This window comes from Struthio camelus, chromosome 7, assembly GCF_040807025.1.
Source record: "Struthio camelus isolate bStrCam1 chromosome 7, bStrCam1.hap1, whole genome shotgun sequence".
Lineage (NCBI taxonomy): Eukaryota > Metazoa > Chordata > Aves > Struthioniformes > Struthionidae > Struthio > Struthio camelus.
In genome coordinates, this window is record NC_090948.1 from 19907512 (window position 1) to 19921052 (window position 13541).

The 13541-nt window shown below is 39.8% G+C and overlaps 1 long non-coding RNA gene across 31 annotated transcripts in view; it reads right to left on the reverse strand.

Moving 5' to 3' along the window:
• Window positions 1-959: 959 nt before the first annotated feature.
• Window positions 960-13541, reverse strand: part of LOC104145984 (uncharacterized) — a 66564-nt gene continuing 53982 nt past the window's right edge. For 22 of the 31 annotated variants that reach the window (XR_011142184.1, XR_011142178.1, XR_011142170.1 and 19 more), the window contains one exon: window positions 2843-8713. This is a non-coding gene — a long non-coding RNA (uncharacterized lncRNA). Of the gene's footprint in view, window positions 1885-1963; window positions 2069-2842; window positions 8714-13541 lie in introns of those variants that run through there. The other 9 variants (XR_011142179.1, XR_011142173.1, XR_011142182.1 and 6 more) reach the window with 7 other exon arrangements.

The window sequence follows — 13541 nt, forward strand, 5'->3', positions numbered from 1 at the left end:
AAGGCAAACTAGAATGCCTAACCAATGGAAGGAGAGCATGACATATTCAGCCTCTCTGAAATTGACTGAAATAGAAAGTGGGATACTTAGGTTATAATCTATCTAGAAATTACATACCACTGAGATGGGAAATAGTAATTCTCTTGGAAATTCCATTTTAGTGGGAGAAAATTTCTGAGGGGCAAGAACTAGAGAGAGAATCTCCACACACCTAAATTGCAGGTCAAGTGAAATTATTTTAACAGAATTTCTTATTTTTCTTCCTTTTTAAAATCAGCCTGATTAAAAAGAAAAAAAAAAAAAAGAAGGGCTTTGGGGATGTTCAGACATCTTCGCCATCTATCTTGGGCATTTAACAGAAGTGTCTGTGTCCAAGCCCTCTATGTAATTAACAAGGTGGGCAGGTTTCTAAATTATGTGCTCTTAAGGCCCTCTAACACAATTTACCTCTTTCCATTGACTATACAAGAAGCCTAGGCTTTTAGTTCACATATCTCAATTCATTGCCTATGTTATGTAATGTAAATACCATATAGAATATGGAGTGTGAAGGAAAAGCAAAAAAGCAACTAAGTCTAACAGTTTTTTAAAAAGCAGCAGTATACTGCTCCAACTAGTTGCACATGGATTGGCAAAATGTTATTTCAGGACAAATTGCTGAAAGGCAATTTCTCAACAATTCAAATGATGGGTTTTTGAAGGGCTAGTTCTGCAGCCTGCAAAAGAAAAGGCTGTTCTTGACTTAAGCCTAAGCAAGACAGTTACTTGGGTCAAGAAATAACTATAGTTTTGCCATGAAGTAATAATGATCAAATTCAATGAATTCCAACATCTCTAATGGAAGGCTTCTACTGAAAACTATTCCATGGCACTGATTCAGAAGCGGTATCTTGATAAAAAGAAGGAATGTGGTTATATAGGTATTAAAATCAGATATGAAAAAAATTTAAATCCTGAGACTTAGTATGAAGAATATATTTAGGCAGATTATAATCAAGTGACAGAAAGCAGGAAACAGTTTCAAAAGGTTATTGGAATCAAACTCTAATGGTCACATGTTGTCAGTAGTAAACTAAAAATAAATGATCAAAAGTTTTTTAAAGAAAGTATTATAAGAAGTGAATACAGTTATGTATATGTCCTGCTAGGTATAAGTTATCATGGAGTTAAATCAACACAAGACAGTTAGAAAGAAACTTCCCTTGGATGATTTTTCCAACATCTTCTCACTTACTGTAGCCAGCAGTGATGTCTCAGGAGGGGCAGAGTACATTTTGCCAGGGATACTCTTGGAGGAAGCAAGCGCTGTGACCCATTGAAACAATTACAGAATGACAGAATGGTTTAGGTTGGAAGGGACCTCTGGAGATCATCTAGTCCAACCCCCCCCTGCTCAAGCAGGGTCATCTAAAGCACATTGCCCAGGATCGCGTCCAGGTGAGTTTTGAATATCTCCAGGGAAGGAGACTCCACTACCTCTCTGGGCAACCTCTTCCAGTGCTCTGTCACCCTCACAGGAAAGAAGTTTTTTCTCAGGTTCAGATGGAACTTCCTGTGGTTCAGTTTCTGCCCGTTGCCTCTTGTCCTGTTGCTGGGCACCACAGAGAGGAGGCTGGCCTCATCCTCTTGACACTCCCCCTTCAGATACTTGTACACGTTGATGAGATCCCCTCTCAATCTTCTCTTCTCCAGGCTGAACAGGCCCAGCTCTCGCAGTCTTTCTTCATAGGAGAGGTGCTCCAGCCCTCTAATCATCTTGGTAGCCCTCCGCTGGACTCTCTCCAGGAGTGCCATGTCTCTCTTGTACTGGGGAGCCCAGAACTGGACACAGTACTCCAGGTGAGGCCTCCCCAGGGCTGAGGAGAGAGGCTTATTCTTATGTTCCTGCAAACAAGACTTAAAATCTGCATCCACAGATATTTTTTTCTTGAATAGATAAATCTCAAAAGTCTCAAACACTTACCAGGTAAACATGATATTTGCATTTCTGCCTGAATCCAGAGTAGGCAATCATCCTTATATTTTAAGGAACTAATCCTCCCTAGGGGAAATTTTCCATTTCATTCATCTGTTGCATGAATAAATTGAAGACAGAATCTATTTATTAAGCCTCTTCAGATCCAAGTAAAGCAATACTTCAAATTTAGTGTAGAATTGGGCCTAAAGAAACCTAGAAAACCCTGTGTAATCAAACAACTTTAAAATAATTATATTTCTGAATTGTATTAAGAGCAAACTATATTGTAAAACTGAAGTAAAATTTATGAATTTGGCTTTGTTTTGGGACTCTGCCATTTAGGTCTCTATTTTTGTTCCTATTAGCTGGCTACGGGAAGTGTGTGCAAGAAAGAAATCATCCAGAAATCAGTTTCACTGTAGAGCGTTTGCTGGATATTACTACAAAGATTCAGCAAGTATTTAACACAAGGAGGGACACGGAAACATACTAGCAGACTAATTCCTTATCTGTAGCAGTTTTTTTTTGTATTAAACCTATATATGCTGCAAGAAAATAATTATACTTGTTTTCCATTCATTCATTGACAGATTACTAATGTTACATTGGAAGATTCTTCTACCAGCCACAAATGATGATGCATTACCACAGTTCAAACTGTTTAACTGTTGTAATATTTATCTTTTCATTTGAATTACATTTTACATGCAGGTTCATTGAATTGTTAAGTAGACAAATGGCTACTCCCCTTTCAACTGCCTAGTAACAAATAGCTATCAAAAACATTTTGAAATTATAATGTCTTGGGCATCAGTGCCACACACACACACACAAAACCATGTATCAAGCCATTTTAAGAAACTACTTTCTTAACTGAAAGAAGAGTTAATTTAATGGTAGGTTTTATTTATTACCAATTTTATAATCATTTGAAGGATGGGAAAACATTAGCAAATTAAGTATTGTGGCTTTTTATCACAACTGACTGGTGTACATGAATGGCAATGTACCTTGCACTTTTGTAAATGCAAAACATTTTTCTAAACTTTATATTTTATTGAGCAAGAGGAGGAAAATTTCGAGAGTTTTGTTCACAGAATTTATTCTAGGATTATTTCTGTGACCCACTTATTTCTGTAATCCTTCATAGGCAACTATGAAGTTTCTTCTGCATAGGCTATAATAAGTCTAATTACAATAATTGATGTCTTTATCGATCCATGAAAAATCATTTTCCCATTCATTCCAGAAAATGAATGTCTTTTTTTCTTTGACTGGACATATCTTGATTTTTGGAACGTGCCTTATAGTCACAGAATCACAGAATGACAGAATGGCCAAGGTTGGAAGAGGCCTCTGGAGATCATCTAGTCCAACCCCCCCCTGCTCAAGCAGGGTCATCTAGAGCACGTTGCCCAGGATCGCGTCCAGGTGGGTTTTGAATATCTCCAGGGAAGGAGACTCCACTACCTCTCTGGGCAACCTCTTCCAGTGCTCTGTCACCCTCACAGGAAAGAAGTTTTTTCTCAGGTTCAGATGGAACTTCCTGTGGTTCAGTTTCTGCCCGTTGCCTCTTGTCCTGTTGCTGGGCACCACAGAGAGGAGGCTGGCCTCATCCTCTTGACACTCCCCCTTCAGATACTTGTACACGTTGATGAGATCGCCTCTCAGTCTTCTCTTCTCCAGGCTGAACAGGCCCAGCTCTCGCAGTCTTTCTTCATAGGAGAGGTGCTCCAGCCCTCTAATCATCTTGGTAGCCCTCCGCTGGACTCTCTCCAGGAGTGCCATGTCTCTCTTGTACTGGGGAGCCCAGAACTGGACACAGTACTCCAGGTGAGGCCTCCCCAGGGCTGAGGAGAGGGGCAGGATCACCTCCCTCCACCTGCTGGCCAGTCTTCCTAGTGCACCCCAGGATACCACTGGCCTTCTTGGTCACTCTCATGTTCGTGATTATGCAGTGATATAACCCGGCTGCCTAAAAATAGTAAATAGCAGTGCCAGTATTTCACCTGAGACTGTGATTATTTTGCATGCTATGTACCCTCTGTGTACTTGGCCAGTACACCCAGTGCTTAACACCCGATAAAATCCTCTGTAGATAGCAACATTTCTAAGTGTATAGGGTGATCCTAGAAGCAGGAATTTTTTTAGGTAAGCAAGAGCTATGCAGGAAATATATTTCAAAGTTATTCTTTTTTGTATTTTAGAGGTGACTGAATAAATTTCTATAAAAACAGAAAAAGGCCCTTTTTATATTAAAATGTTGCATGTATGTGAACTATTGTTAAGATGAAATGCACAGGATGTAATTTCAACAGTAAGGTGACTTGAGGGTAAAACTAAATATAGCTCAGGTTCTCTCTGCAGTCCCTCCAGGAGAGTGGTGATAATACTTCTCCCTTTCCTTTTCAGTTCTTTGCCTCATCTGGCCAAGCTCTTTGGTCTTCAAGCTGTGTTATCAAAGTACAAGCTGAAGAAGTCTCTACCTCACTCCTCCAGTACTTACCCAGTGGAAGCCCATTTCTCTTTCTAGGTATACCACATAACCCATAACATTTCAAAACTAGAAACAGAACAACTAAGTAAAAAATTGTACTGGTTGTGGAGGTAGCGGTCACGATTAAGATCTTAAAACCTCAGGACCTGAATGCTATCGTTGCACACAATATACGTGCAAAGAAAATTGTTCCATAGGCATGTAACACTGGGATGGCTTTCTCCCAGTAGGCTAGTAACTTATTCTTCAGAAACGATTTCACTAGCAATCCTTTCTTTGTTGTCTAGACAGATCATGCAACAGAGCTACTGCTGTCTTTCTGGATACTGTCCATGTGTGGAAACTCTTTAATGTGCATCAGAATAGTCCCGGAGTGCATATGAGGATATAGCTCCTAGCCCTTTTAACTTTAAATGCAAATCCCATGCAGCAGATAAGTACATGACAAAAGTTTGTCTCATTTGTATTTGTTCCAAGATTAATCACGTTCCTGGAAAAAAAAAATCTATGGAAAGCATATTAGTTACTAGGGATCTTTAACGGTATGCAAACAAAACACTTTTATCATTTGAGTGGGTTTCACACACCTATAAAAGTCCCTAGTGTCAACCATGTGCTCAGAGCGGTGCAAAGCGCTGTAGAAATGATGACAGCATACACAGAGGAGTACACAAATGGCTTCGTGACTTTCTTTTCCATTCAGGCACTTTGGACTGTAATAATAATAGTACCTGATAACTTTATTGGGCATATTAGTTTTCTATTTTATGTCTAGATTGAGTGATTTGAAAGAAGTCTGCTCGCTTTAGTGACGATTTGACTGACCAAAGTGCAGACTTTGCTTGTTGGAACAACTGATGCATGCCTCCCCTTGTGCTACTATTATTTTATGTGAGACAGAATGATCATGGTAAGGAAATGTCAGAAGGTCTTAGGAATCCTCCCATTTAGCCAAAATAGCTTTTAGCAGAGCAAACTTGGAACTGAATAAAACTGATCTTTTCTGAGCTATTCTCATTTGGCAGCTACTCAAGGAAAAACAGAGAGGGCAGCTAGTCTCAGAATAAAAGTTAGATTCACTTTATAGACAGTAGGAAGTAGAAACTGTACCTTGCACCTAATAGCACAGAAATATTAACTTTCAGGGCATAATTGCTCTATTTTTAATAGAGACCCCATCTGAGCTCTTTGGTGTAGGCTACCTTGGCTAAGGGCTGATTCAGTGACTCTTTTTTCCAGTTGGCCTAGCTCTGACTAGCAAAACATTCTGGTATTTTCAGTAGTCATGCTGACTTACACAGAGATACCTGTGTACTGGAAGTTCAGAAACATATCAAAATAGTTAGCTAAATAAGTTGGCCAACCACCACTCCCTTTAGGATAGGAAAGGGAACTGAAATTTTTGCGGCTGTGCTTCTGGGCCAGCCAGTCCTGCTGGGGGATGCCTGAAGTTTTGCACTAGCAGAAGGTATAGAGAAATGAACAAACGTCACCGCAGATTCCCTTAGCTAATATTCCTCAGTACTACTGTTTTATTTATTTATGGAGGGATTTAAAATGTACTTTGATGTTAAGCTCATAAAATTCATAAAGGGCATATTTAATAAGCCTCTGAAGAAAAGAACAGTAAGATATTAAACAAGTGTTGATGTTGCTTACCTTGCTGAGAAAAGCTATTGGAAACAACACCGGCTAAATCTAAGTTACATGTTAAGGGCAGCCCTGTCCAGCTCTCTTGTCAGTCAGATGGCAGCGTGCGAGCGGGGGTGAAGAGGTGGCCTGAGCTGTTCCCTCAGAGCACGTGGCCTCCAGCACCTGAGGCTGCCAAGGTGCAGCCGGCCAGTGGCTCATGGGGCAACGGTGCGGGTGGGAGATGGACAGGGAGTACAGCACTGCTCTGAAGACACTTTCAAAGTGGCATAGAAATACCAAATTTTGTCTTTACTGTGGAGGTAATTCACCGGTAGAATTGTCTACACTGTAGATAGGGTAGCAGAGTTACCGCGAGAACGGAAGAGGCGTTAACTTGAGTAAAGGCAGACATGCTGCAAAGCAGTATTCAAACTACACAAGTAGTTGTATTAGCAGAAGGGAGCAGTCCTTACCTCACTATTATTATTGGTTTGAGCATCAGGAACACATGAACTCCAAGCTATGCTTCCGGACAGGCCAAGCTTATCATGTTACTTGAGCTAGAGATCTGTACGTGTGGAGAGAAGTCAGCCTGGGACAACACTGAAACTCAAACTCATCCTTGAGGAAAGAGAAGCCTAAAGAACCAGATGTATCTTTTACTTACTCAACTACTTCAGAAATATATTTCTTTACAGAGAAACAAGGAATCCAAGATTGTCTTTGTCTGTATTTTGAAATTGCCTGGTTACTGATTATTTAAATTTGTAATTTACACTTTGTCTAAATACTTTAGAGAGAGGATTTATTGCCAGTTATTTTTTCTTAGGCAACGTGCCAGTGTCCTCTTTTAAACTCATGCTTCTGGCTTCAGCTGATCCCAGCACAAATGCAGAAGCTTAGGTGACTTCATATTCCCCAAACAGACCTTCCAAACTTACACTGTGTAAAAGCTTGATATAGCTCCTCTGTATCTATACTGGGAGTGGTTAGGTAAAGCATCTAGACGTGGTTATTGTGAGTACTGGCAAACTCTGTTGCTTTTTTTACTTCTAATGCCAGGTACTGTTTATATCTTAGAACACAGGCTGTGCCATTTGGACACTCTACCTTTTGCCCACTGGTCAGAGAAAAGAAGTTGAGTGAAGAGAAAGTAACACAAACGTGATGTGTATTATGTGTTAGCTAGTTTCAAAGCAGAAATTTAAAATCAGTGGAAGACTTTGATTTTTCAGGTCAAATTGATAACAGCTACCTTAGCAATATGGCTAAGAAATTACCGTGTAATACTGCATGCTGACTATTTTGTGCCTTGACCTTTTGCAGAACCCTGGAACACTTAAAATTACTGGTTGAAAATGTTAGTGTAAATGTTAACTAAAAATCCCAAACACCAAAAGGCAATGAATATTCAAAAAAATCCTGTAGAATTTCAGTGGGGGAATATTTTCACAGGTGCATGACAATTAGCTGCCCTGTGTGGCTGCTTGTTAAGAAAAATTACATCACTTCTGTTATAGAAAATAGTATGTTTGCAAAAAGACAAAAACAAAACTACCTTTTCCTGGTCTTGATAACAGAAAAGAGAAAAAGACCTTCCATACTTGCCTGATATCTTGAGTGGTGTTCATTTAAAAACTTGCCTTTCAATCCAAGGACCTCTAAAAGGCTTACTAACTAGTGACTTTTCCACCATTTTTTGTAAGGCTTTAGATGGCCAAGTAATTAACTAGGAGAAATATAACAGAGATAGGGGAACTGGTTTTTATGTTTGCAGCTGAGGTTGGATAGGCTGTGTTGTGTTGTGTTGTGTTGTGTTGTGTTGTGTTGTGTTGTGTTTGGGGACCCACAACTCAAACAGAGACCTGAAATGAATATTGACATTCCAGGCTAAATTCAGAATTAATTCAAAGAAAGAGCACAGTAACCTGCAGGGACTTATATTTGGTATTGCTGGTATGCTCTTGTCCTTTGCTATGTGTGTTTTACCACCTCTTACCGCTCAAACATTTATCTATATGAAACTTGCCCTCTCCTATTTATAAATTGCTTCTGAATTTGATATAGGCCCTTTCCTTTTAAAGGTGTGTGTCTGTTCATGACTAAGCATTTGAGCTGCTGAATTGGAGCTTGTTCACAGTAGACCCACTGACATGCAAATCTTGTTTTTGCATCTGACGTGTTAGAATATGGTAAGTCTAATAGCACAGTCACAGGTAGGCACTGCTTTGGAGCTGACAGGCTGATGACTTTTTAAGCTGCCTCTCAGCTCTAACTGAGAACATGACTGCTCCTAGTTGTTTGCAGGGCAAAGAAGTTCACTTGAATTCCAGCTGCGGTTGCAGCAAACCTCTCTGACATGACCTAAAATGAATTAGGAACACTGGAGCAGTTCTTGGCTCTCCCGTTTGCTACGGTGGCTCAGCCGAGAGAGAGGACAGATTTTGTGCCTTACCCTCATGTCCGCAGGGCAAGAGAGGCAAGCTGAGCCCCCTGTTACATTCACTGCAGCAACCTGCTCAGCCTCAGGTCAGTGCAGGGTTTCTCCCGCTGCGGACATGTGAGCTCTGAGGCTGATGGACATGGTGGCTGGACGTGCTCAGTCAGGCCTGGCATAGCTCCTGTCCCTGCAGGGACAAAAAAAGAGTGGTAAGAGGAGGAAGGGGATGGCAGGAAAATGTGCCTCTTAAAATGTCACATATTATTTTAGCTCTCGCCTTTTCTTAACATTTGTGTTACCTCACTCTAGGCACAAGGTGAGGGGAATGGACTACAGGAAGGGAGGTGGCGAACACCACTGCTGAATAAGGCCCCTTGTGCTTAGCACTGCCCAAGGACACTGACCTTTTTTAAATAAAACCCAAAAGGGAATTTCTGCCAGAACAGTATCATTTGGGTAAAATCAGGTGTGCCTACAAAATACTTAATGCAGTGAAAATACGGAACTGATGAAGACTTAAAATCTCCCTTCATATTTATACAAGGTATCTAAATACACAGATTTTCGCTTCATGCTTTCTTGGTACGTGTTACATTTGAATTAGTAAAAATGAGATGGGAGAAAAGGATCAATCTGAACTAGTAGTGCTCTGCTAGAGGCAAGAGGAGGACTGCATAGTACAGAGCTGCATCACTATCCATTCTGGAACAGCGCTCAGAGACAGAACACAGAACACCCAAGATATGGATCCTCTACTTCATCTTATTTTCTAGCTTGGCATTCATTTTTTCTATCAACATTTCCTCCAACTTTCTGCCTTCTACTCCAAGTTAGACCCAATTCAATAGATGCTTCCAGACATTTCTGGTCAAAAATGTCCCCTTGCAGGAAATGCCTCATTTTTTCAGATTAAGAAATAAAGCAAACTGAGCATTTTCTATGACTATATGCTCATATCTCTCTTATGCATGCTCAATCCATGCACATGCTTTTTGCATCAGCGGTCCTATCACCTGCTATTCGAGATAGGTTACCAAAGACAAATTTGAGGTGGGTGAGTAGTCAATTATCTGCAAGATTGAAGTCTCAGTCGGTAGTTGAACTCATCTGCTCATAAGACTTAAAAAGGAAGGACTATGGATTTAGCTATGATGCTATGTATCAGCAATGCAATCATAATATGTTTCGGTACTCTTACGATACCAAAAGTATGCTGACTCAACAGTTTAAATATTATACAACATAACAGCAGCTCAAACAGTTCTGCAGTAGCTTGGTTATATGCTGCTGGAGTGATGCAATATGATACATCTGCCAGAATCCTTTCCTTCTTCCTGCTACAAAGTCTTGCCCTACTTCTGTGTTTCCAAACTTTGACTACTGTGATTCTTCTGTTAAAGCATAAAAACATCAGATTGGACATTGTATTGCAACTACAAATGTCCTAATTCTAGATGTGAATCCTATTACCAGTATTAATCCATAGGCAAAGTAGTTGCTCGGTTGCTCTGAACCATTTTTTCTTCCACAAACAATACAGACAGAAGAAATAAATACTAGGCAACATTTCTTGAAACTTTTATAGGCTTTTAGGTTAGGTTGTTTCTCTTTAGCATTGCAAAAGATTGGTGTCGGTTATTACTATTCAAGACAATTGAATTATACTGGCACAAAACAAGTGTAGTGCATTAAGCACAGAATCCCCTGTATTCCAAGGGAGCCTGTGCTCAGTTAAATTTGTGCAGTCTAATGCAACTATGGGCGTGACGCACAATGAAAACAGAATTGCTCAAAACTCAGAGCACATCCCACTTGAACAGATTTACTAATAATCTCCTTTGCTCCATCAAGAAAGCCTGGTAGTAGGAGTTTGAAGTGAAAGTGTCTGCCCTTCTTACCACTTGTACTGTAAAGGTTACGCGGTCAGTGTAGGAACATCAGTTTTCAGGGAGAAGATCTTTCGGAGTATAGTAATTACTCTCTCTTTCAAATTCTTATGGATAAAGAGAAGAGATGACCCTGAGAACAGTGGACCTTACAGACCCAGCCCAGCTGCCCCTGAGAGCAATAGGAGCATCTCTTTTGCCTTAGTGGAGAATCTATCACTAGAGACCACGTCTGGAGAATCACGGCAGGGACCTTCTATATTGTTATGGTAATGTGTCTTCACACAGACGTGATGTGCTTACTCTGGAGCAGGTCTTGTGTTTTTCAGAAAATCTGTCATTTAATTAGGCATGGTTATTTTTAATTAACTTCATTTCTAACATCTTATTTTTATATAAATGATAGGAAGAGGGTTTTGCTGTGCAAATTTCAATAAACTAGTGCAAAAAGTCTGAGTTCAGGCACAATCGTGCCTTGGACAGAATGGATGGCATTGAAGCAGTAGATCTAACCATGTTTATGTCTGACCTATTGTGCCGAAGCATTTAATATGTACATGGACAGCAGCCTTGGACCAGGATTTCTGGACATCTGCTATACAACTATGTTAAACAACTATGGGCAGTTTTTTTGTACCTGTGTCTATAGTTATGGCTGATATTATTAACTGGCCTTTACATATAAGAGGGATCGTATATGGCTATCAGAAAAAAAGAAGGCACAAGCAAAAGCATGGACTGTGATTTAGAAAAGCTCAAGTGTGTTATGGGCTACAGTATATATTTTAAAAGCGCTATATGCCATTTAAAAAAGACAAAGGATAGAGGAATGCAATATTACCTGTAAAACTTACAACAGAGGAGACTAGAAGTCAGGCAGACTAGAAAAGACTTTACATACTAGTGAGTCTAAGACTGATCTAGACCTTTTAATTTAGAACAAGATCAACAAGAAAAGGCATCAGCATGCTCCTATGCACAGCATCTTTTTATAGAGATTTGTCAATAGTCAAGAATACGTTTAGACTTGAGAAGCTTTGGGATGTAACATATGAATCAGCAATCTTGTTTTTGGATGAACAGATAGTGAATCATCACTTCTCTTCCTCTATCAGTACCTACAACATATTACATAAAAAGGGCATATTACTTTATTTTCTGGTATTATACCTGTAGGGCATTCATAACCTGATTTTGAAGTTATCAGCCCTGAAGATAAGGTCATTTCTCAAACAGAGACATTCTATTGACCAACACCCCATCCTGCTTTCGAGATTGCTGTGCTATGACTAGCGAGAAGTTTCTCCTTAAATACCTTCTCATGGGATATACAAATACAAACAGTATAAGAATCATGAATATGGCTATTATTTGGAAAAGCCAAGTGTGTAGTGCGTGATGCTTGTAATAAAATGGATATGTCATCTATATGCTACCGTTTTTATACGGAGCTAGAATTTATTTTCTCTCACGCTCATTGACTTTATGACTACCCTGAAAATAAAAGCTAGAAAGGGAGCAACTTTCTTTTCCCATGGGAGAGGGAGAAATTTAAAATTTAGCATTCTAGATGGGATTAAAACAGATTTTTTAAGCTTTATTTTTTAAGATTTTACTTCCCTCCTTTGCCTCCAATGGACAGAATCATAAGTACATCTCCTGTAACAGCCAATTTATGTAGCTAGGCACTGACTGGGTCAGGTGATATCCTGTTCTTGCTCTATCGGTAAGGTCTCTCTCAACCTCTCCTGTTAGAACTGTACCACTTTGCATAAATAGATATGTCACAGAGGAATATACAGGTACAGGAATATGTGGAAAGGAACAGGGCCTGGGCCTGGAGAATGTCATGAATGCCATGCTGCTGTGCTGTGTGTTATTTTGTGGCCTCTCCTACTCTCTGTGAAGGGTCCCTGGTAGAAGTCTGTGATAAAGAAAGAAAGATTTTAAAATTGCCGTGTTTCCAAGAAGTGCTCTAAATAAGCATTTTTTCATCTAAACATTCCAACTTGATAACATAGAAAGTCCTTACTACCTTAAGAGGTAGTAAGGAGAGGTAGTTAAGAGAGTTTTTTTTCTTTTTTATGAGGCTGGGAATAAAACCAGAATTCCCTTCCACCTCCATCACACTCAATGCTTTCTCCTTCAGAGAAAAATCCTCAAATAATTCCTTACACCCTTAAATAGTATATTATGACTAGTAACTATTTGTCAGTGTCACTGAGGTCAGATCTGAGGTTTTGCAGTAGAGTGCAAAGTAGATGACCTTGGTGCGTGAACTCTGCTCCCTCTTATGCTCAACATGCAAAGTCCATCCAGTTGCCTGGTTAATGCAATGTGGCTAAAAATAAATAGCCGGGAGGAATGTGGGTGGGTTAGGCTAGCATTTGAGCAACCTTAAGTGGTTTGAAGCAAATTTTTGTTGCTGTGGTGTAGGAGCAGCATGCTGAAAGAGCAGCAGTTTTTTTTGTGTTAGATGCCTTTTTAACAGCTTCAGAAAGAAAATTTGAGAGGTTTGACACACCAATTGCCAGCCTGAAGGCTTAAATGAGATGAGGTAAAATAGTAATGAAAATCTGAGTGGCTAAGTTAATAGAGTAGTAAGCCTTGGGTAACAGTTTAAGGAAGAGAAAGCGGAAGTGTGGTGAACCAGTTTGGGAAAGACTTTCAGCCAGAAGGTGAAATGTAAATCAAAACCATGAGAAGTCACACAATCGAAGTGAGTCAGAATAAGCAGAAAGATGGAAGTAGCAACATGGGTAGAAATAAAGATATGTAAGGTCTTAAAATGTAGTGTGAGAGCAGCAGCCTCCAAAAAGTTTTAAAGTTTGCCTGTCCAAAATTGGTGCGGCAAACAAAGTAAATGATTACTATATCAGCATTTGGGAGGACTGAAAAAGCTTTACACATATTTATGAACGAGTGTCATTTGGACATGGAGGCTGATGTTAAATCAAAATTCCTGAAGGCCTGAATGAAAGAGGCTGCAACAGCCTCTTTCCAAAAGTGCCATGTCTCTTCCATAGATGACGAAAACCATATATGAGAGCAAGAGAATGATTCCCAAAACTGCCACATTTGGAATAAAAAGGAGGGGGAAAAAAAGAGTCCCTCAACCACAAATGAAAT